The sequence below is a fragment of the Paroedura picta genome, chromosome 16, assembly GCF_049243985.1.
Source record: "Paroedura picta isolate Pp20150507F chromosome 16, Ppicta_v3.0, whole genome shotgun sequence".
NCBI lineage: Eukaryota > Metazoa > Chordata > Lepidosauria > Squamata > Gekkonidae > Paroedura > Paroedura picta.
The window spans coordinates 10,974,208-10,995,805 of record NC_135384.1 but is presented as its reverse complement, the minus strand read 5'-3'; the positions used below and the strand labels follow the sequence as shown (position 1 = coordinate 10,995,805).

Genomic DNA, 21,598 nt, shown 5'->3' with positions numbered 1-21,598 from the left:
GACTGTACTTTGGTTAGCACTGACCCCAGAGATCCTTTTGCAGGGTGGAATGGGGGGTCCCCAAAAGAGAAACCCATCTGCCGTTCTACAGGGTAGAACAGGGGTAGTCAAACTGCGGCCCTCCAAATGTCCATGGACTACAATTCCCAGAAGCCCCTGCCAGCATTCGCTGGCAGGGGCTTCTGGGAATTGTAGCCCATGGACATTTGGAGGGCCGCAGTTTGACTACCCCTGGGGTAGAAGAACCGAGGCTGAAAGGGAACGCTTGTCTCAAGACAGCACAATGAGTCCACAGGAAAAGTGGAGAGGCCAGGCCTTGCCCACCCAAATCCTTCGCTTATGTAACTGGATGTGAATGAGGCCTCATTTCAATAGCTATTCCCTGGCGTGGGGCCAGGCCTTGCCCGACAGCACAAGTAAACAAGACAGTTGCTTGGGGCGTCAATATTTCAGGCAAGGGCGGGGAGGGTACGTGCACCAGGGGAACAGTGCCCAGCGAGGGGTCAGGACACAACTCTTGCATTGGCCTTCTTGTGTGTATGCTGGGAAATTCTGCACCCCATAACTGTCTATGACATTTCAAGGGATGGGTTGGAGGGGTCGTAAACTCCCAGTTGACATACAACAGATTTGCTTGGCAGGACTATATTGCTGGCTTTCCTCACAAGCTGAGGCTAATTTCCGGGTGGGACTTCTAAGAAACGTCATTTTCTGAGACCCAACAAGGCTTTTATCGACCTCAAGTGCCCTGAGGTGTTTGCATTAGCTCCCTAATTCTGGTTATTTCCTTCACGTTTATTAAACTCTGATGATGCTTTTACTGTACCTGCCCACCTTAAATACACAGACGATTCCTTAACTTTCCCCTTTCCCACATTAAGAGCCATGCCAAGGTCATAAACCTAGTAGGAAAAGGGGTTTTTAAAGAGTTTTTAAACATCTGAGAACGATACCTTTGGGAAAATCGAGACAGATTCTTGGGTTGGCAAAGATAAGCAGGTCACATGGCATTTGGGTCACTCCTGCTTTTGGGAGAGGGGTCATCAAGCACTGCTACCAGATGTTCACCCCCCCCTTCTTGAAACGGCCAAAATAAAATAAAAGTCTAGCAGTATCTCAAAGGTCAACAACATTTATTTCAATACGAACTTCTGTGAGTCACAGCTTACTTCCTCAGCTCGGTGGAAGGAAGCTAAAAAAAGCCCGTCGGATTTTACATAGAAGATCAACAGCATGTGTTTTTTAAAAGGTGGTTTTACAAAAAGTCCTTAAAAGACTTAGAAGAAGAACGGGTTTTATGCCCTGCTTTTTTTCTATCGCAAGGAGTCTCAAAGTCGCTCCTCTTCTCCCCACGACGGGCACCTGTGTGAGGCACCGAGAGAGCCCTGGGAGAACTGGGACTGTCCCCTAAGTTCACCCATCAGGCTTCATGTGGAGGAGTGGGAGATCAAACTCTGTTCTCCAAATTAAAGTCTGCTCCTTTTAACTCCTTCACCATGCCAGCTCTCTTCGATGGTATAACTCCATGCTGGGGTGGGGGGAGTACACCTCCTAAGCCAACTGGGATACGGCCTTCTTGCTCAAAGTAAACACAGTGTTCTGGGCTACATATGCTCAAGTGACATTTACAAGGCTTGATAACACCTGAAGGGAGTACTTACGGAACCAAGTATGACAATACTGAACTAGAATGGCTGGCTTTGCAGGGGGGTTGTTAATGGAGAATACAGCCCTCAACTGCATAGTGCAGGGGGTTGGACTAGATTACCCATGAGGTCCTTTCCAACTCTATGATTCTACTGGCCACTAATGACAGTGACTAAAGAGAACCTCCACATTCAGAGGCAGTTCTCCTCTGAACGCCCATGCTAGAAAACCGCACCAGGGGAGGTCTTGGTCACCGTGCTTGTTTGTCAGGCCACCAGGTTAACTAGTTAGCCATCCTGTGAAACAGTATGCTGGACAAAATGGACCACTGGCCTGATTCAGAAGTTTCTTTGTGTGTCCTTATGGCTGTGTGCTTAGAAGAGATCTGTGGTGCTACCAGTGGGGAAGGAGCTGCACTTACACACAACAGGGCTCCAGCGTTCATTTTCGAAACCAAAATTCAAGAGAAACCAAATTCACTAAAGGCAGCTGGATTTTGCGAGGACCAGCAAATCCGCAGGCCTCTGGTTTGTTTCTGTGCAGCTGGTTCAGCACACGTGATACGTCAAGAGGGGCAAAGAGTTAACGCTTCAGGTTCTGAAGTTTCCTCAGGCCTACCTGGGCCTCGCCCTTATTTCCATGAGAGTATTTCCTGGCAGGGATATGCAGTGGTTCAAACATGACGTTCTGTGAGACCTGAAATGCTACCCCCACACAAGTTAATTTTACAAAATAAACACAACCTAAATGTTTGCATTCAAATGAGGTTTGGTTGGTTTTTCTTCTTTTTTAAAAAATCAATAAAGTAGGTTGAAACCAGAACAAACATTGCCACAGGACAAAGGACTTCTGTCCACATGGCATGACCTTCTCAGCACCCCCCCCCCACACACACACACCTTGTATGGGATCAAAATATCTCTTTAGATCCTGTTCCTGGGAGGGAACAGGAGACCCCCCAAGATCAAGATTTCAGGGGCATTTCAGGATGACAAGAGAATCTTCCACTGCTGAGAAAACTCCTTTCACTTGTGGAAATGCAGTGCTGGATCCAACCCTCTGTCATTTAAAAAAAAAATTACCTAGTCACAAATAGAGACTGTTTACAGTCTACATTTACCACCACTTAAAACTAAATCATGATAATCTACCAAACAAGGAGGAGTTACAGGATGTTTTTTAGTTCTGAGGAAACAATTATGGTGAAAACGTTTTCGGTGTCTAAATTTTAAATACACAGACCCTTGTCAAGGATACTGTCATACAAGAATAGGGTTGCCGGCCGTGTTCTGGAAAGCAGTGACTGGGGAAGGTGTCGTTTCAGAGGATGCAGCATCACATGCTCTGTGACGCTCTAGGAATCCCTATAATCTCTATGGTAGAGACCATAGAGGCTGATGAAATGGACCTGGACCAACACTGCTACCACCTTAGCACTGCTACCACCATAGCTCCTATGCCATCTAAAATGAAATTAATCCTGTACTCTCCGTCGATACTCTCCCAACTGCGTTCTGCTCTCTTGTCCAACTATGAATATTTATGACTCAGTAAACCCAAACGGCGTGGAAATCTATGTTCTGTCTAATCGAGGAACACTCTTTTACCCTGGAATTACCAGCTCCTGTTTACTGAATGTTCTGGGCAGTGACTTGTGAGTAAATACACACAGGATGAAGCCGTAAATCTTTATTCAGCAGGACTGGATCTCACTTTGGTGAGCCTTCAAGTAACTGATCTTGCTTCGTGTCCCTGCATGTATACAGCATGATCCAATCAGAAAACCATCTCCTTTATCAAAGAGGAATGCCAAAGGCCCATTGGCTGCCTGCCCGATGGTTTTGGATTAGGCCCTGAGATTGTACCCAATCTCTTTTGAGTGGCTTCCATTACTGGAGCGTCCAGGTATTAGATATGACTTTTAAAACGGGAAGCGTCATTTCAATCCCTTTTCCCCCCCTCGGGTGACTTAAGTCAATTCCCTGACCCCGTTTAGGGAAAACCGTTGTGTGTGAAATGGGCTTAAGCCACAAAACTCATTCAAGTGGGGTGGGTGAACCACATTGCCTCTCTGGAGGTGGTTCACAAGTGACTGTGTCACTAGTCCCCGATGCCTGGCAACCGAACGTGTGAATCGCCTGTGCAGACAAGTCTCCGGAGGCGACCTGCGTTCTACCTGAGGGGTGCTCATTCACATGTACACATCGTTATGGGAGACTGCAGCCACCTCATAAGAAAACATGCCAACTGGCGCTTCAGCCTGGCCTAACCTGCCAAGTTGACTGGCAGAGTCAAAACAAGATAAGGATCGCAAGAGCCATTGTTACGACTCAGGCTCGCCGTTGAATACAATTGCACGGGATAGGGGTGTGTCCGCGTACACGCTGCCAGCGTTCGCAGATCTTGATGAATCTCGGAGCAGGGGGGAAAAAACCCTGACATTCCTACCGCCCTGGGACACCCTCGATAGCAAAGGGATAGACACAGGTCGCATCTGCCCCCTCCTCCAAATGAACAATCCTCACGAGAACTTGATTCCCCTATACCCTAACCTGCACTTGCTCCTGAATCTGGTACGGACAGCACGGAAGCAAGGAGACCAGTGTTTCAGACATGAACTTTGGAATCCTGTCCTCTTTCTTGATAGAGATTATTTGAGAACACCTGCATGTCTGAGCACGAGGGGTTTAAAAACACACACACAAATAACTGAATTATCTTTCAAGAATGGTGTATGTGTGTGTGTGTTGGGGGAAAACAGTGCGAGGGGGGGACGGTGGATGACTAAGCATCCCCCCCCCCTTACCAACTTGGCTTCCTTGCCAGAGCTGGGAAGAGAACTCAGGACTTCTGGCTCCATCCCTTGGTGATATTCTGTCACTAGCTCTGGGCTGCTTCCCCAGAGCCCGTGACAAGCAAGCAGCCCCCCTCCCTCTTTCCCAATCTCACTCTCTCCCAGGTGCCACACCTGGCTGGCTTCCATTTGGGCCTGTGTCCAAGGATCCCCCTCCGGGGCCATAAATAACTGCTGGGTTCAGTCTGACCCGGCAGGGATCCCGTCCACCCAGGGCTCCCTGCCACTCTGGGGCCGTTAGTGGGGCCTGTGAGGAACGGGCAGTCAGAAGACGATCCCTTTTGTCGCCCCCCCAAAGGAACAGTCCCACATATAAAAGACATCCTTTGCAGATGCTATACGCCAGGGGTATTTATCACGGATGTTTCAGGCTGCACTGAGCAAGAGGTTGGACAAGGTGGCCTGTATGGCCCTTTCCAACTCTATGATTGTATGATTCAAAATCAGGGCTCCCAGATGTCTCAAAAGAAAACACGGGGGTTTGGTCTATTAGCCCCATTGTTTCGCACTGCCTCCTAAGTAAGCTTTTTAGGATCGCCACACCTACGCCTTTCCCCAGCCCTGGTGGCCTTACCTGCCAGATCGCATACCCAAACCCAACAGGTGCTGCTTTCCCGGCAGGGAGTTGCATTGGGGGAAGGAAGTGGCACCTGTTGAACGCAGGCCTGCTTGGTTGCTTCTGACGGGGCAGGAATTAATCTATTATATTTCTATACCGCCCTCCCTTGAGGCTCAGGGGGGCAATTGGCATTAAAGGTGGGGATAATCCAGCGCAATTCATAACGACAGTGCCCATACCAGGGGGATTCATAGCTGAATGAAGTTTTCCCACCACCAAGCCAGCCCAGCGCTAACAGCATGAGAAGATACTGCAAAGAAGTCAACCCAGGCAGAGAGTGCTTGAAGGTGAGGGAATCTCTCCCTCCTTTTCCTCTCCAGTCTCTGACACACAGCCTAGCTCAGCCCAGGAGCCCTAGGTCTCAACCCCAGCCCCATTTTCACGCCCACTTCTCAGCCTTAAGAAATGGGGAAGGGGGGCCACAGAGCATGTGTCAAAGAGCATTTCTCTGCATCCCACGCGGTGTTAAAAGCCAACCTGAGCTCTGACAACTCCCGTTTTTGAAGGGGAGTGTCAAGATTCATACCACCAAGACTGCCCCATGCATGACCCCACCTCCCGGTGGGGTCCTTTGCCATCCAAGGGAGGCAACCAAGTTAAAAAGTGGCCAGCTGGCAGTGGGCGTTTGGCCCGGCGGGGTCACGAGTTCTGCCCGATCCTCATCCATGCGCTCCAGCACATGAGAAAAATAACGCAATTTATCCACCGCCTGGGGGGGTGTGTCTTGTCGAGGCTGCCCTTCCTTTGTGCCCCCCCCCCAGGCTTGCTCGGCAACATGCCAATTCCTTTCCAGCCCTTCGGCTTAGAAGGGGAGTGACCGGCCAAAAACACCCCCTGGGTTCTGTTCTCCACATCTGGCGGGACAGGCCACCTTGTCCAGGGGGTAGCCCACCAGCTAGGAAGCTAAGTGTGGGGGATAGGCTCGGGGTGGGTGATGGGGTAGGCCCCCAATATTTTCAACCCTCCCTCCCCAGTATCTGGCCGGGAAGTGGAGCCCTGTTGTGGCATCTCAGGGTGTGTACCTTGTGTGTGTGTGTGTTATTAGTCCACGCAACGTAGGCAGACAGAGAGCTTCCAAGTTCCAAGAGACGGCAAGCTCAAGCAGGGAGAGTTAGCTCTGTGCTGGAAACCTTTGTCACATGGTGTGCCCACCGCGCCGGAAAGAGGGGCACCCACCTGCCGCCAGGAGGACTCCTGCCACTGGGCCACGAGGCCAAGCGATTGCTCCACGCAGAGGTCTCTGTTTAGAGCACAGGCCCTCTCCTTGACCCTAGCTGGCATCAGAGAGGTGGGGAATCCTTGACCTGAAATCTCCAGGCTTCTCACCTCAGCTCCTCTGGAACCCAAGGCCAGAGTCCAGCCAGACCCAGGGGCAGTCCTCGGGTGACCCCCTCCCCAGCCTACCTCACAGGTAGCTCCTTCTGCCTCTAAGCCAGCTTCCCTCCCAAAATCTGGGCTTCGTTCCCTGCGTACCCCACCCAGAGAGAGAGGACAGCTCCTGCACTCACCTGCTTTATCCAAGCGAGGCTTGCTCATGCCCTGCCCTATAGGGAACCCTTGACCAGCTCAGCCTCCTGTGACTCAAGCCGGGACAGGAGGAGCCCTCTCTGGTCCCACCTCCACCTGCTCTCTCCGCTCCGGATCACACCCGGGAGTCCACACCCACCCAGCCACCTACCGCAGCACCCACCGCGGTTCTGCCTGGCCTCCGAGCCCCTCACACCTTGGCCATCGCTCCCGGGCTCCCCCACCCATCGGGGCAAGCCCCCAGCAAGCGGGACCTCGTCCCCCCTCCCCAAACAGACGCCGGTGGCAACCGTGCAGGCAGGGACCGCCCCCTCCCCTCTCCCTCACCCCCTCCCTCTCGCCGCAAACCCCCTTAATCCCCTTCCTCTCTAAGCAGCGGGCCAAATCCCTCGTCGACCCCCCCCCCCAGCCCAGCCCAGCCCAGCCCAGCCCACCCCACCCCCTTCTGGCCTCCAGCCCCACCTCCCTGTCTCCACCGTCGATGGTGGTAGTGGTGGGGGGCGGACACCCCCCCCACCCATATGCACCCCTCCCTCCCTCCCCCCCTCCCTCCCCGAGAAGCGCCTTCACACGCGGCGGGTTTTTCCATTTGACATTTGAGTCGACGGCTCGTGTCAATTGCAAAAAAGCGGAGTCGGGCAGGAAAGCGAAGCACGCCGGATCGAGGGGCAGCGGGGGAGGGACGGGGTTGGGGAAGAACCCCCCCTCTCCCCCGAGATCTCCCCCCCCCCCAACAACCCCCACACGTCGTTTCCCAAAAAAGGGAGCGGAGGTTTTCCTTTGTAGAGCCAGCCGGGAAGGACGCCCGCTTGGAAAGGCTTGAGAAGGGGGGGGGGGGAGGGCATTTAATCCCCGTCGGAACTGGGCAACATCTGGCCACGGATCGCCTCCCCCCACCCGCTCTTCGGGGTCCCTGGGAGGGATCACAGGAGGCAGAAGCGATCCCGGGGAGGGGGGGGAGGATTGAGCGAGGGAGGGGGGCAGCAAAAGAGCAGCTCCATTTGCAAACTGGCCGTCGGGCCCCGCGCACGCCCCCTCCCCAAATGCTCGCCTGGCTGGTACCCACTGTCCGTGCGTCTGTCCGCGGCGCTCGCCCTGCCCGCTGCTCGGCCGCTCCGCCCGTCTTTCCACCTTCACTTGCCTTTGACTCTGACTGCAAACATCCCCTCCTCCCCCCCGCCCCCAGGGAGAGACCCCTCCCCCCAATCCCCTCCCCCCAGCTCCGCCTCTGCCAATCCCGACGGCCAACAAGGAAGGGGAAGGGGCGGGGGGCGGGTGGAGGGAGGAGGAGGAGGCGGAGAGGAGGCAGGCGACCATCTTCCTCCTCCCGGATCCTGGCAACAAAGGGGGATCCCCGACAAAGGGCGGCCCGGGGGGGACGGGGATGGGGACGCGTCTCCCGCCCCCGCCGGGAGGGTCCGTCACCGAAGACTTTGGCACACACGTAGGCAAAAAAAAAAACGTGGCCAAACGAGATGGGAAGCGAAGATCCAGCGCGCCCCCTGCGGGGCGCCACCCGAGAGGGGATATTCCCGAACAAAGCGAACCAAAACAAACAGTTTTTTTAAAAAAAATCACTCAAAATCTAGCTTCGTTTGCATCGTTTAAGACCGAGGCTGGGTCCCATCTCTCTCTCTTTTGGAATTAGGGTTGCCATGGCCCACCTATCTATTGGGGGGGGGGAGAGGGAGGTGCCAGATCCAGGTTGGGAAACACCTGGAGATTTGGGAACGGGGCCTGGGAGGTGGTTGAGGACAGAGACATCAGTGGGATACAAACAATGCTATGGAGTCCACCAAAGCCACCTTTTTCTTCAGGGGAACTAATGTCTACAGTCTGGAGAGGAGCTGTAATTCCAGCGGATCTCCAGGTCCCACCTGGAGGTTGGTATCTCTATTTGGAATGGAGCCCTGGTTTGGGGGGGGATGGAAAAAAGTTGCCAGCATGTACACAGCGTCCTTCAACTCAACATCTGCATGCGGAACGCCATTGGGGGAGAGGAATCAGATAATATTTTAATAGGACGTGTCTCAAAATGTACCCGGAAGTTGCACTCTAGGGTTAGGTTAGCTCTCCTCCTTAGCCGTAAATTGCCAGGGTTGGTTGAGTTCCCACAGGAGGGAGGCACAGGCACTCTACACATGCTTTGAGGTAGCCTGCCATAATGGCTCAGTTGCAAGGAGGAGATATCCCCGGGTGACATCCTTCATGGGCCTTGCAGAAAAGTCCTCCATAACAAGCCGGGTGGGTTCGTGGTAGGCTTCAAGCATCGTGTCTGCTCACCCCCATTTTAAAAAATAAGGTCAGCCAGATGATGTACCAACATTCCAGCCGATCAATCTGAATTAACTCGAGACACCCAGATCAAAATATCAGTTAATCAACTGTTTTGCATTCTCTCCTGCAATCCGGAGGGCCAGGAAATTGAGCAAAAGGGGAGTTTACTCATATGTACTCCGTAACTGACAGAATTGTTGCTGGAGGTGTAAATTCAGTGGGGAAGAATGTTTTAAGTTTCTTTGGATGACCACCTGAAAGGAAAAGAAGGTAACAAGTTAGTTGCTAAATACAGACGTATACCTGAGGGACCGTCTTCTGCCCTATGTCCCTTGCAGGGCCTTGCATTCTGGAGGCCCCAACTTCTCGTCCCTGGCCCCAGGGATGCTCACCTGGCCTCGACCGGGGCCAGATCCTTTTCGGCCCTGGCCACTATCTGGTGGAATGAGCTCCCGGAGGAGCTGTGGGCCCTTGGAGAGTTTAGTACTTTCTGTAGTGCCTGCAAAACGGAGCTCTTCCACCAGGTTTGTGGTCGGGGCCAGTACTAGAGTAGGTGGTATGCCTCCCCCTTGGCCTTGGTGCCTGAACATCTGGGTGCCGAGCATCTCGGTTCGCCCCATGCTGCCCTCGCCCATGCCTCCTGTTTTAAGGAGGGCCATGGGTTGTTTTTGCCATCTGCCAAGACTTTTTGTGTGTTGTAGTAATTCAAGTTCTAATGGGGTTTTATTGGATTTTATTTTATGGGTTTTCCTTTTGTGCGACACGCCATGAGCCGATTTTCGAGAGTGGTGGGCTATAAATCCAATCAATCAATCAATCAATCAAAATATATGTGGGCCAGTTTTTAAAAAGATAGAACTGCCTTCTCGGAGGTAAAATGGGGTGGGGGGGGGTAAAGCAGAAATCAAATTCTGAATCAGTTCCGCAGGGCCTGCAAAAGGGAGCTCTTCCGCCAAGACTTTGGTTGAGACCAACAGAGCTCAGAAGCCCCCTCCTAAATATCAACTATCTGCACCACCCGACAAATACAGCACCGGGAGCCTCCCATTAAACAGAAGCAGCATGCACAGTTAAGTAACCAATGGATAAGTGTTATGCAGTTCATCATTATAAAATGCTATCGGGTTCAAAAGGTTGAAATTTAAAGCCATTGATATATCATGATGTTTAAAGTGTTATGAGTCTAAAACTCGAGTTCCCTGCATCACAATGAACTATGAGCTACAAACGTTTACTGCAAACTGCCCTGAGCCACAGGGGAGGGCGGTATAGAAATGTCATAAACAGATAAACAAATAAATAGACATTTGACTTCATTACTTTTCAAAAGGTTGCGTTTGGATTTCACCTTTGAATCGCTCCGTTAAACATAACAGTCTGGTTGGTTAATCTTAAATCAGACTTGCCCATTTGGTATTGTTTTCTTATAATTTATACATTTTTATTTTTATAAGCCCATTTGGTAATTTTTCGACCCTATTTTCCATTTGCAACTTTAAAATCAAAAAGCATTCACAGTAAGGAGGCTGAAAAACATGAAATGGAGAATATAAGGTTTCAATTTTTGAAAGGGAGATAAAAGCAGGGACATTTCATTTAGAATATTTTCTCCAAAATTATTATTATTATCATTATTGGATTCATTACCCACTACTCCCACACAAGCTGGCTCATGGAGGGTTACATACAAAATACATACAATAACACAGTTTCCAGTTAAAAACCCCATTAAAACCCCATAAAGTTAGAGAAAATATAAAAACCATAGGGTGGAAATAATGACACATTATCTAACAGACCCCTTTAACAGCTAGAGTGGCTGGAGAGGGGTGTGACATTTGACCATGCCAATGGACCAACGTGGAAGCATATCTGACCTTCTACTAGCACTTTCCCTGACCTCAACCATAGACCTGGTGGAAAGGCTCTGTTTTGCAGGCCCTGCAGAAAGCCAAAAGCTCTCCCCGGGCCTGCAGCTCCTCTGGGAGCTCATTCCACCAGGTAGGGGCCAGGACTGAAAAGGCCCTGGCCCTGGTTGAGGCCAGGCGTACTTCTCTGGGGCCAGGAATAACCAACAAGTTGGAACCACAGAGTGCAAGGCCCTGCAGGGGATGCAGGGCAACAAGCATTTTTATCCCCATTCGGGGATAAATAAGGTTTCTTTAGTAGCGTACACACTCAGTTTGTTCACACAGTGCTTCCGAGGCACAATTGCAAAGGCCAGAGATTTTGCAGTAGGGAGCATCATAAATGTTAAATAGCCAAGACATTCATCCGGGTGATCCAATTAAACAATGTGCCAAGAAGCAAAGAACAAGAGTCCAGTGGCTCCTTAAAGACTAACACAATTTGTGGCAAGGTAAGAGCTTTCCTGAGCAGTGTCTTACAAACACTCCTTCCCTGCCACACATTTTGGCTAGTCTTGAAGGTGCTACTGGACTCCTGCATCTTTCTATGGCTACAGACAGATAAGGCTACTCATGGGTTTGCCAAGGTTTTGTCGGCTACCTCAATGGTTTTCAAATCACTGGCCAGAAGGCAGGTGCACGGGAACAGGTGATATATTTTTTAACCTGTGCACTTAACTAGCATGCAGTTTCCCCCCCCTGTAAAAACCCAGTGTTACCTAGTGGTTAGAGCAAGCTTTTTCAACCAGGGTTTCGTGAAACCCTGGGGTTTCTTGACAACCCTGGGGTTTCTTGACAACCCTGGAAGGGTTTCCTGAATTGGGTGGATCTTAATTTTTATATATTTTAAAAATGTGTTACTCATCTATCAAGTGATGTGACCATATATGGTCATGTTGACCCAACCCCCCCCTCCCAAAATGGCCAATGATGGGCCCGGAAGGGGTGGGAAGGGGAGGGGCCCCAGGTGGACGTGTCCATAGCCTTGCTTCCCAACCATATTCTGCACGATTACACCACTTCTGGGGTTTCTCAAAGCCTGACGAATGTTTCAGGGGTTTCTCAATGGTCAAAAAGTTGAGGAAGGCTGGATTAGAGTATTGGGACTAGGATCTGGAAGACTCAGATTTTTTATTTATTACGTTATTTACAGTCAGCCTTTCACTTGAACTCAAGGTAGATTACATGGAATGAATCAATACAATGGACAGGATCGGGCATTCAGTAAACAGCACAGGAGGATGTGGGCAGTGGAACCTTCCAGAAGTCTAAAAACAGAACTGTAATGAAGCATTAAGCATTAACCTGGCACATTAAATAATGCAAAATTCCATAGCAGGATCCTAGGTTCAACCGGCTGTACACAGCAGCGTAGACCACAGTCCCTATTAATTTCTCAGTAACTTTGTGACTCATCTGTTGCCTGCATAGAAAAGCCTTCTTGAATAATTCAAGTTCTGCTTCGGTTCAAATCCCAACTCTGCCACAGAAGCTTGCTGGGTCATCTTGGGCCAGTTGCAAAGTCTTAAGCCTAATCTACTCCACAGGGTGGTTGTGAAGATGAAATGGGGGAGAGAAGGATGATAAAAAAAAGCTGCTCTGTTTCACCGCTAGAGAGAAAAGCAGCAACGGATGGAATAACTCAAAAGAAACCAAGAAATGGAATCTATGAATGACCTATCTTATAAGAGTTGTGAGTGTCCTGCATAGTGTCCTAACGGCTGTGAGTGTCCTGCATAGTACAGGGGGTTGGACTAGATGACCCAGGAGGTCCCTTCCGTGATTCTATAATCCTAAGAGCAGGCTTGATTCTTCACATGTACAAAGTCACCCAGGGGCAGGGAGAAGACTCCATTACCACCCTATTGATGTTCTTCAATCCAACCTTTCCCTTTCTCCCTTGTAAATAAATGGTTCTCATTAAAAATGAGGGGGGAGGGGAATCATAGAGTTGAAAGGGGCCTCCTGGATCATGTAGTCCAACCCCCTCCACTATGGGAAAGGGACCCCAAAGATGAAGGAAGCCATGGCAGGTAGGTAACTGATCTGTTGGGGGTGCAATAAGGGAAGCAACTACAACGTTATGAAGGAGTCAACAGCACTTTTCAACATTATTCCACTTTTCTGACATCTATCCAAAGGAAGAATAACAATGCTTCTCTCTTCCTACAATCTGGGACACTACCTGGGGTGAATTAGCACCAAACACAAACTGTCCTAATTTACAGTGCAATCCAAAGGAGAGTCACTCCTTCCCCAACCCACTGACTTCTATGGCCCTGAGAGGCTAGGATTCTCCTTAACAGACTTTCCGGATACATCTAGAGACTTCTGTAATCTATTACCTATCTCATGCCCATGGGAGGGGACTGGACAGCATGCCCGGCTCTTCTCTCCCTGCTTGTCCAAACGACCCTGTGAAGTAGACTCGTTCGAGACAGGGTGACTGGCCCAAAAATTGCCTAGGAAGGTTTCACGCCCAAGTGGGAATTTGAACCCAAATCGTCACTACACTGGTTTTAGGACATCTTTTCCCCCTCCCCTTTTTAAACTGATGAACTGGAGGAGTTTGGATATGTTTGAAAACCTGCTCGCTTCATCGTGACTTTATTTGGTCCTTGTAAATATATTATCTTAGACTCTTGAAGGCAGTTCAGAGGGGTACAAGCTGGCCACCTCCCCCAGAACTGAATGTTCTGTTATTACGATGGCAGGTATCTTGGCACGGTAGTGGAAGCTACATAGTCTTCATGTTCACATTTAACTGCGCCGACCATGTCAGTCAAAGGAGCCATGAAAGTGTTCTGAGGCATAACTAAGACTTTAGTGATCTCTCTAAAAGTGTCCTGCAAATAAAGACCTTAGAAGGATAAAGCAAAGGTTGGATACACACTTTTCTTGGATGCTTTAGGATGCTTTGGGCTGATCCTGCGTTGAACAGGGGCTGGGACTAGATGGCCTGTATGGCCCCTTCCAACTCTATGATTCTATGATTCTATGATGATGCTTTGGGCTGATCCTGTGTTGAGCAGGGGGTTGGACTAGATGGCCTGTCTGGCCCCTTCCAACTCTATGATTCTGTGATTCTATGAGGATGCTTAGGGCTGATCCTGCGTTGAGCAGGGGGTTGGACTAGATGGCCTGTATGGCCCCTTCCATGATTCTACGATTCTAGGATTCTATGATAAAGACCTGAGCGCTTTGAAGGTTGATCAACTCTCTGCCCATGCCAGAGAGGTGAGATTGTCAGGGCCTTTCCCACTGTAGCCCCCAAGTGTCAGGACTGTCCTCTCAGAGACCCAGCAGGCCCCCTGACCAGTTGCTTCCCGGAACTCTGCAAAAACTGTCCAATTCCCATGCTTTCCATGGTTTTATCAGCTTCCCCCATTCCTGATGTATTATCATGCCTGCAATTTCTGTCATTTGCTGGGGCTTCTTGTTGATAAACTAAAAAAAAAAAAATAACTGTGTACATGCTTGCAGTTTTACATTTTAATTTCAGCTGTAAGGCATTCCAATGAAATCTTGTAGATGCCCGGGATATGAGTTGCCATCTCCAGGTCGGGAGATTCCTAGAGATTGTGAAACCGCGAAAGGCAGAGGCCTCAACAGGGTAAAGTGCCGTAAAGTTCACCCTTCAGAGCAGCCTCTTTCCTCCAAGGGAGCTGATCTCTGTTTTTGTCTGGAGAACTGTAATTCGGGGAGATCTCCAGCCCCCTGCCCCCCCCAAGATTGGCAACCCCACACAGGGTGGAAAATGTAAAGCAATAAATCCTCAACCCGTGGGCAGGCTGTCCCCGATTAGTTCCACTAATGCAGCTTTGAACCGCTTCTGGCCCACCAAGCAAATCAATAGTCACACTGTGATCTCCGGCTCGCTTGGCAATCTGGCTTGCACTGCCAGGACGGCAGGAAACCCAGAGGGGTCATAGGACCCCTGGCAGAGAGGGCCCCTTCAGCTTGGAGGGCTGCAAGTGGGGCTGGCCTCCACTGAGTAGGGAGTCCCATGTGCTGACCACACACCCTTGCGGAGCGAAACAGAGGTGCCTGTTCCAGACAGTCCTGCAGCCTGGCATCTCCCCTGCACCCCCCTTCCACACTTCTCAAGCCTCTTGCTTCCCCCCACTCCTCGGCTTATGGCTGCACGCTCTTGCTTCAAGCCCACCCACTTAAATGTTGCTTTTTCTGGCAGGGCTGGGCGGGAGTGTTTTGCTGGGCACATTCCTTGGGCATGTCGATCCGGTCGAACCAGTTAGGTCCCCCGAGCTGTTTGCGTCCTGACCCAATCCCAGTGCAGAAACGGCAGCCCACGTGTGCACACACCCTCCCTGGCTCGCCCGCTGGATGGCTTGGCCGGGCTTCCCACATGCTCCCTGCCTGCCCCCCCCCTCCAGTCGGATAACAAGGCTTGTGCTCAAACATGAATGCAGTCAGATCGTCACTGTAGCTCTGGTCTCTCTGAATGCATTGCAGGAGGGGAGGTACTTCTGAACATGTGCAGGAATCTGGTTAGCAACTTGCCTCTGCTCGGCATGTAAACAAGTGGAAGGTGCGTTTGTTTCTACAATGAGAGAACTTGCTCTTATTTGCTTTTGGAATGTAACTTTTGAAATTTATCTTCACAATTCGCTAAAAGACCGAGGTGAGTTAAGAACCGCTAAATCAAACCATCACAGGAAGCAATGAAGCTGTTTAAAAAAAAAAAAGTAACCAAACAAAAAAGCAGTGATAAAACGGTTATGCAAGGTAGTTATCTGCAGAGGAGCGTTGCAAGGTAGTCGAAGGGAGGGTGGAATTCTGCTTCGGATGCCACTCTTAAGCCACTACATTAGTCACTCCTTTGCATTCTTCCTCTTCCTTTTCATTCTACTCTCTGCCAAATCCACTTGCAATCATTTAGGTTTAGACAACCATTCAAATGCCGGGCTCTGATAACCACAACATACTCATTAAACCAGTCCCAGAGTAAGGCAGTCTGCCTCCGGCAGTGGATTTTGCAGTACCATGAAAAGGGCAAAAAGTTTCTTGTGACTTGGTTTATATATCAACCAAGGAGGATGTTGCTACTACCTTGAGGCATCCAAGAATCTGGGCTGCCTGCAAATTCCCCCAAACACAAACTGTTGAGAGTACATGGCCTTGTGCTACACATGCCTGGGATTCGATTCATGCAACAGGAAGTGACTGTGAACAAAGATATCACGGCTCTTTATTATACCCTTGCCCAAAAGTCCCATCACTGAAACAAGTGAGAACTGAGATGGGGCAGGACTAGACCTTAATGGTAGTGGCCCCTTAGTTTATGGCAGGCTTTCTCAACCAGGGTTTCGTGAAACCCTGGGGCTTCTTGAGGGCCCTGGAAGGGTTTCCCGAATGGGTGGGAGTTATGAGTTTTTAACATACATTTGAAATTTGTTAAATGTTCATTGGGTGATAGGACCATATGTGGTCATGCTGGCCTTCCCTCCCCTCCAAAATGGCCAAAGATGGGCCTAGAGGGGGTGGAAAGGGGAGGGCCTCCAGGTGGGCATGCACTCAGCTATGCTTCCCAACCACATTCTGTACGATTGCGCCACTTCTACGGTTTCTCGAAGGCTGAAGAACGTCTCAGGGGTTTCTCAATGGTCAAAAATTTGAGAAAGGCCGGTTTATGGAATGCACAGCCTCCGAAGGTGTAAACATTATTTTTGAAAACAAAAACCATGTTAAGGCTTCTCATTCCAGCTGGCTTTTAAGCAAGTCAGTGTTTCCCAAACAGTAGGAATGACTTATCCTCAAAGGAACACGTTTCCTTGTTTCTGACGTAGAAGAACGTAAGGCCAGAGCTGAAATTCGGCAGACGGTTTCTCCCGAAGACACTAATCCCGTTCTCATCTTTGCCCCCAAATGATAGGTCCGGTCACATCTAATGAGCCGAATGGGTGGACTCCAGTGGGGGCGGATGGAAAGGAGCCAAGGTTAGAGTCACAATATACAGAGAAACAACAGGTAGTCTCTTCCGTAGATGGGTAGCTTTAGGATGCTTTGGGCTGATCCTGCGTTGAGCAGGGGGTTGGACTAGATGGCCTGTGTGGCCCCTCCCAACTCTATGATTCTATGATTCTTTTGCAGAAGCATTTCAGTGACCAGTATTTCTCTTTCATGCTTCAGCAAGCGTCTCACAGCAGTCACGGCAGCTGGGAGGAGATTATTACGGCAGTAATGATTTAGGCGATGTTTGGGCGTCAGCTGTTGAGCTGTGGGGTTTTGCCCTTACTGTGATTCTCTCCCTGTTCGTGTTTTGCATTCTATTTTATATATGTCAGGGTGATCCTGTTTTATATGCATGTTGCTATTGTCCAGCTCAGGGGTAGTCAAACTGCGGCCCTCCAGATGTCCATGGACTAAAATTCATGGGGGGCTCATGGGAATTGTAGTCCATGGACATCTGGAGGGCCACAGTTTGACTACCCCTGGTTCCAGCTCCTTGAGCCTGAGGAGAATTCTGTGGATTAAAAACAATCCTTAGTAAATACCATTTTTGTGGATATATTTATGTTGATGAAACAGCTATCATTGACCCAGGAGCATGCAGAGCATCGCGGAATAAAACGAAAGACCAGTGGAAACTTAACGTTTTGCTACAAGAGACACAGCTGTGACCAACGTTAAAGAGCTTTTCTACCAATTATTTGTCACCCTGTTGATCCCAGCATCGTAGGCAGTTAAACTGCCTCACATTCTTTGACAGTAGGATAACCATCCAGGTTGGGCTGGCATAGGCATGTGTGTGTGTGTGTGGAGAGAGAGAGAGAGAGAGAGAGAGAGAGAGAGAGAAAATCTGCATTTCCTGGACCTATTCTGCACATAATAGATAATGCACTTTCAGTGCACTTTAGAAGTAGATTTTCCAGTTCCGCACAGGAAAATCCAGCTGCCAAAGCAGATTGAAAGTGCATTATCCTATATGAGGCAGAAAATCCTGTAACACTGAGTTGCCAATTCCTAATTGGGAAGTGCCTGGAAATGTGGGGGTTGGAGCCTGGAGTTTGGACAGAAGAGGGACCTCAGCAGATTGCATTGCTGGAGAGCCCACGCTCCAAAGCACCCGTCTTTTGCAAGGGAGCGGATCACTGCAGACTGGAGATCAGTTGTAATTCCAGAAGATCCTTAGGCCCCACCTGGAAGTTGGCAACCTTTTGACAGGATGCCATTTTAACGGGGCTGGCCTGAGGTATTTTGGCAGTGGAAACAGAAAACTCAAACACCACCGTGCTGGCAGCAAAAATAAAATAAATAGCTTACAATTCGCTGCCCTTTAATGGCGCCCGAGATCTGCCTCAGCCTGCCTATCTCCCTATCAAGGTTGTACTTCTGTGTCAGAATCAGAGCCTGGTTCTCCTCAGGATGACTCGGCTGGCTCAACTGGTGTTTCCAGAGCGTTCTTTGCTCTTCTTCCTCACACCCCTCAACCCCGATTCTTGTTGTTTTGGACTCTTTTCCTGGGACATTTTGTCCCCGGCTCTTCAGAACAGTGTGGAAAAGCTGGCCTCAGCTTTGCTCCCCCCCCCCCCCCGCTTTGCTTCTTGAGTTCTAAAGGGGAGCACCCAGAAGGCAAAAAGAGAGAAAAAAGAGACATTTCTCTAAAGGCACACACAACAATAGCCGGCTTGTGGTGGAACCCCGTCTCCGGGACAGAGAGCAGTGTTTTCGCAGCTGCTAAGAAGGAGTCGATTGGACTAGATTCGGCAAAGACGAACGCCAAGGCCTGGCGCTGGATGGCGGCACACGTGCAGAAACCAGGACGGTGGTGCGGTGGGCCCTTTGGTGGGAGCGCCACTGATGGGGAAAATGGAAAGAGGGGATGTAGAGGCATGGGGTGGGGAAGCAGCTGGCATCGAGCTGCCCCCTTCCTCGCGCCTGGAGAATCTGGCAGGGGAAGCTGCAAAACAAGTTGAGGACGGGCTGGGGGGGGGGATCGGACTGGAGACAAGGAGCGTCTCTAAAAATAGGACACTTGGCAGAGCGTGCGAGGAGAACAAGGCATGATTTAAAGAGACACCGGAGCAGGAACAGGGCGTGGGAGACACCGGGCCATTAATCGGGCGTAAAACACACAACTGCCTAACTGGGGTAATGGGGAGAACTAATCCCTCCTTTGCTCCAGAGGGAACCTGCTGTTCCCAGGGAATAACGGGGGATCTGCTGACTGGAGGGAGGTGGAAAGGCCTGGCGCTTGAAACAGCCGGGCTCTTTCCCTCCTGCAGAGGGCACAGGAGGTAGCGGGACGGAGAGGGGAGGACGAGGGAACATGATTCCCGGGTTCTCCAAGAAGATAATGTTGCCCAGTGGGCAAAAGGACAGAAAGAACCGGGTTTCCTGTGCACTTGGTGGCAGGGGTGGCAGGGGACTGGGAAATGGCAGGCAAGTGATGCCGCGTGGAAACAGCTTAAAATGGATTTGGTTCTAAGCCACTTCACGCTTTATTAAGGTGGCTCGTGGAAGCAGATCAGCTTCCACTGGTAAAAAAGGGAGGAAGGGGCCACTTTTGACCACCAAAATGTCTTTGCTGGGGATCACGAGGCCTTAGGGTTGCCAACTCTGGGCTGGAAAATCCCTGGAGGTTTGGGGGTGAAGGCGGGGGAGACGCCTCAATGGGGTATAATGCCACGGAGTCCACCCTTTAAAGCATCCATTTTCTCAACGGGGACGGATCCTTGTTGTCTGGAGTTCAGTTGCAATTCTGGAAGATCTCCTGGTTCTACCAGGCGGTTGGCAACTTGTTCGACTTTGCAGGGATCATAACATGGAGGTGAATGGGGCGAGACAGTTAAAAAAGTCTGTCAGGGTCCCACTTGTAGAAACAGCCCCCCTTCTAGCCTTTCAAATATGAAAATAGGTATGCTCGCAACAACCCGTTCCCCAGAGACCCAGCTTTGATACTATATCCAGATCTCCGCAGGGGAAGGACAAAAGCGAGAGATACAGCGTGGTCATGTCTACATGGGGTGTTTCCATTTCTCTGTGGGGAATGTGAGCAGAGCAGAGAATGAATGGGTAGATGTTAGTGGCTTTCCAGATCTCCATGGACTACAATTCCCACGAGCCCCTGTCTTTTGGCCATGCTGGCAGGGGCTTCTGGTTATTGTAGTCCATAGATATCTGGAGAGTCACACTTAGGCCACCCTGGTAGAGATGAAATAAAAAGGCAGACAACGAGACTAGGATTTCCTGTTAGTATCGCAGAAGTACTGGGTTTTCCTTATAGTTCTGTTGCAAAAGGCACAAGATAATAGACTCTCGGGTTGAAAAGATGATTCTTTCCAAGGATTTTCTAGACCTCTGTATTTACCAGGTGCTCACAGCTTACAGTAGGGCAGGGGTAGTCAAACTGCGGCCCTCCAGATGTCCATGGACTACAATTCCCATGAGCCCTTGCCAGCGTTTGCTGGCAGGGGCTCATGGGGATTGTAGTCCATGGACATCTGGAGGACCACAAGTTGACTACCCCCGCCATAGAGCATGTTGTGTCTGTAGACCTGCCGAGGACCAAGCTTGAGGTCCGGAACAGGATCGTCGCTTACAATGTAATTGGCCAATGCATGGCTAGATCTGCTCTGCCTGATCCAATCAGCTTTAATTGAAACTGACCAATAGCACTCACTGGCAGGAAGATCCATTGTTTGCTTGTGTATATAAGTTGTTGTTGTTGTTTTTTTTGGTGGGGGTGTTCTTTGCTTCAGTTCAGTACTTCTTGTCCCATGCTGGGGTCCCTATAAAGAGCTCAAATCACTACCGTGGTCCTTGTCTACCTCTGAACTCAAAGATTTAACAGAGAGCACCCTCCAAAACATCTGTTTTTCTCCAGTGAAGCTGATCTCTAGTCTGGAGATTAGTTGTAATTTGGGAAGATCCTCAGGGCCCACCAGGAGGCTGGCATCCCTACAACAGCATGTTCAGCTGACTTTGGAAGAGCTGGCAGAGTTTAAATATATGAGAGAGTGGATCACCAAGCTGCTTAAAAGAATAAAACATTTTAATGAAGAGAAACAATTTTATGAAGAAAGGGGGGGGGCAGAGTCCTAATAATATCAAGGGTAGTCAAACTGCGGCCCTCCAGATTCGCTGGCAGGGGCTCATGGGAATTGTAGTCCATGGACATCTGGAAGGCCACAGTTTGACTACCCCTGATCTAACTGCTCTTCTTTTCTGGAGGCAAGCAGGGAGGAAAGTGTGCTCAAAAGAGCAGGAAGTCACCAAATGAGCAAATCTGGACACAGGAGGAGAGTATTTGAACAATATTAGGAAGCTCCTCATCTAACTATGCTAAATCCATATGTCCTCCGATGCCCCCTGTAGGCTACTCTTCATGTGCTTTTGAATCAGGCACGCTAGAGAGCCTGCATATTCTATCAAGGAACAGTGTGAGAACTGTGTGTGTGTTTGTTTCCCCCACCAGGTTCTCTCCAATGCTTTTCGCTGGTGTGCAGCAGAAACCCAACAGGGCCAGAGTGGAAAAAGCTTCACCCAGCTAGACTCTCTGTGTTGGGCCGCAGCCGAAACAATGAGCAACTGCCCTTCCAAAGAGCCCCCCCCCCTTTCCCTGCTTCCTCCCACCCGTGTGAGGCTCTGGCCGGTCACCGAGCCAAACTCTGGGTGAGGCGGCTTTTCCCAGTAAAGGGAACAAAAGACCTAATGCTGGATGCTGTGAGGGGGGTATGTGTGTGTGTGAGAGAGTAAGAGACTTCTCAATGCCCTCTTTGTGCGCCCGGCCTGGCTTGCCAAGGC

General features: G+C 50.1%; 1 protein-coding gene across 8 annotated transcripts in view; it reads right to left on the bottom strand.

The window, feature by feature from the left end:
• Nucleotides 1–7,839, bottom strand: part of NDRG2 (NDRG family member 2) — a 40,561-nt gene extending 32,722 nt beyond the window's left edge. For 4 of the 8 annotated variants that reach the window (XM_077315724.1, XM_077315731.1, XM_077315728.1 and 1 more), the window contains exon 1: nt 7,714–7,839. The gene's annotated coding sequence lies outside the window, so the exon portion shown is untranslated. Of the gene's footprint in view, nt 1–7,698 lie in introns of all 8 variants that reach the window. The other 4 variants (XM_077315726.1, XM_077315729.1, XM_077315727.1 and 1 more) reach the window with 4 other exon arrangements.
• Nucleotides 7,840–21,598: the final 13,759 nt, after the last annotated feature.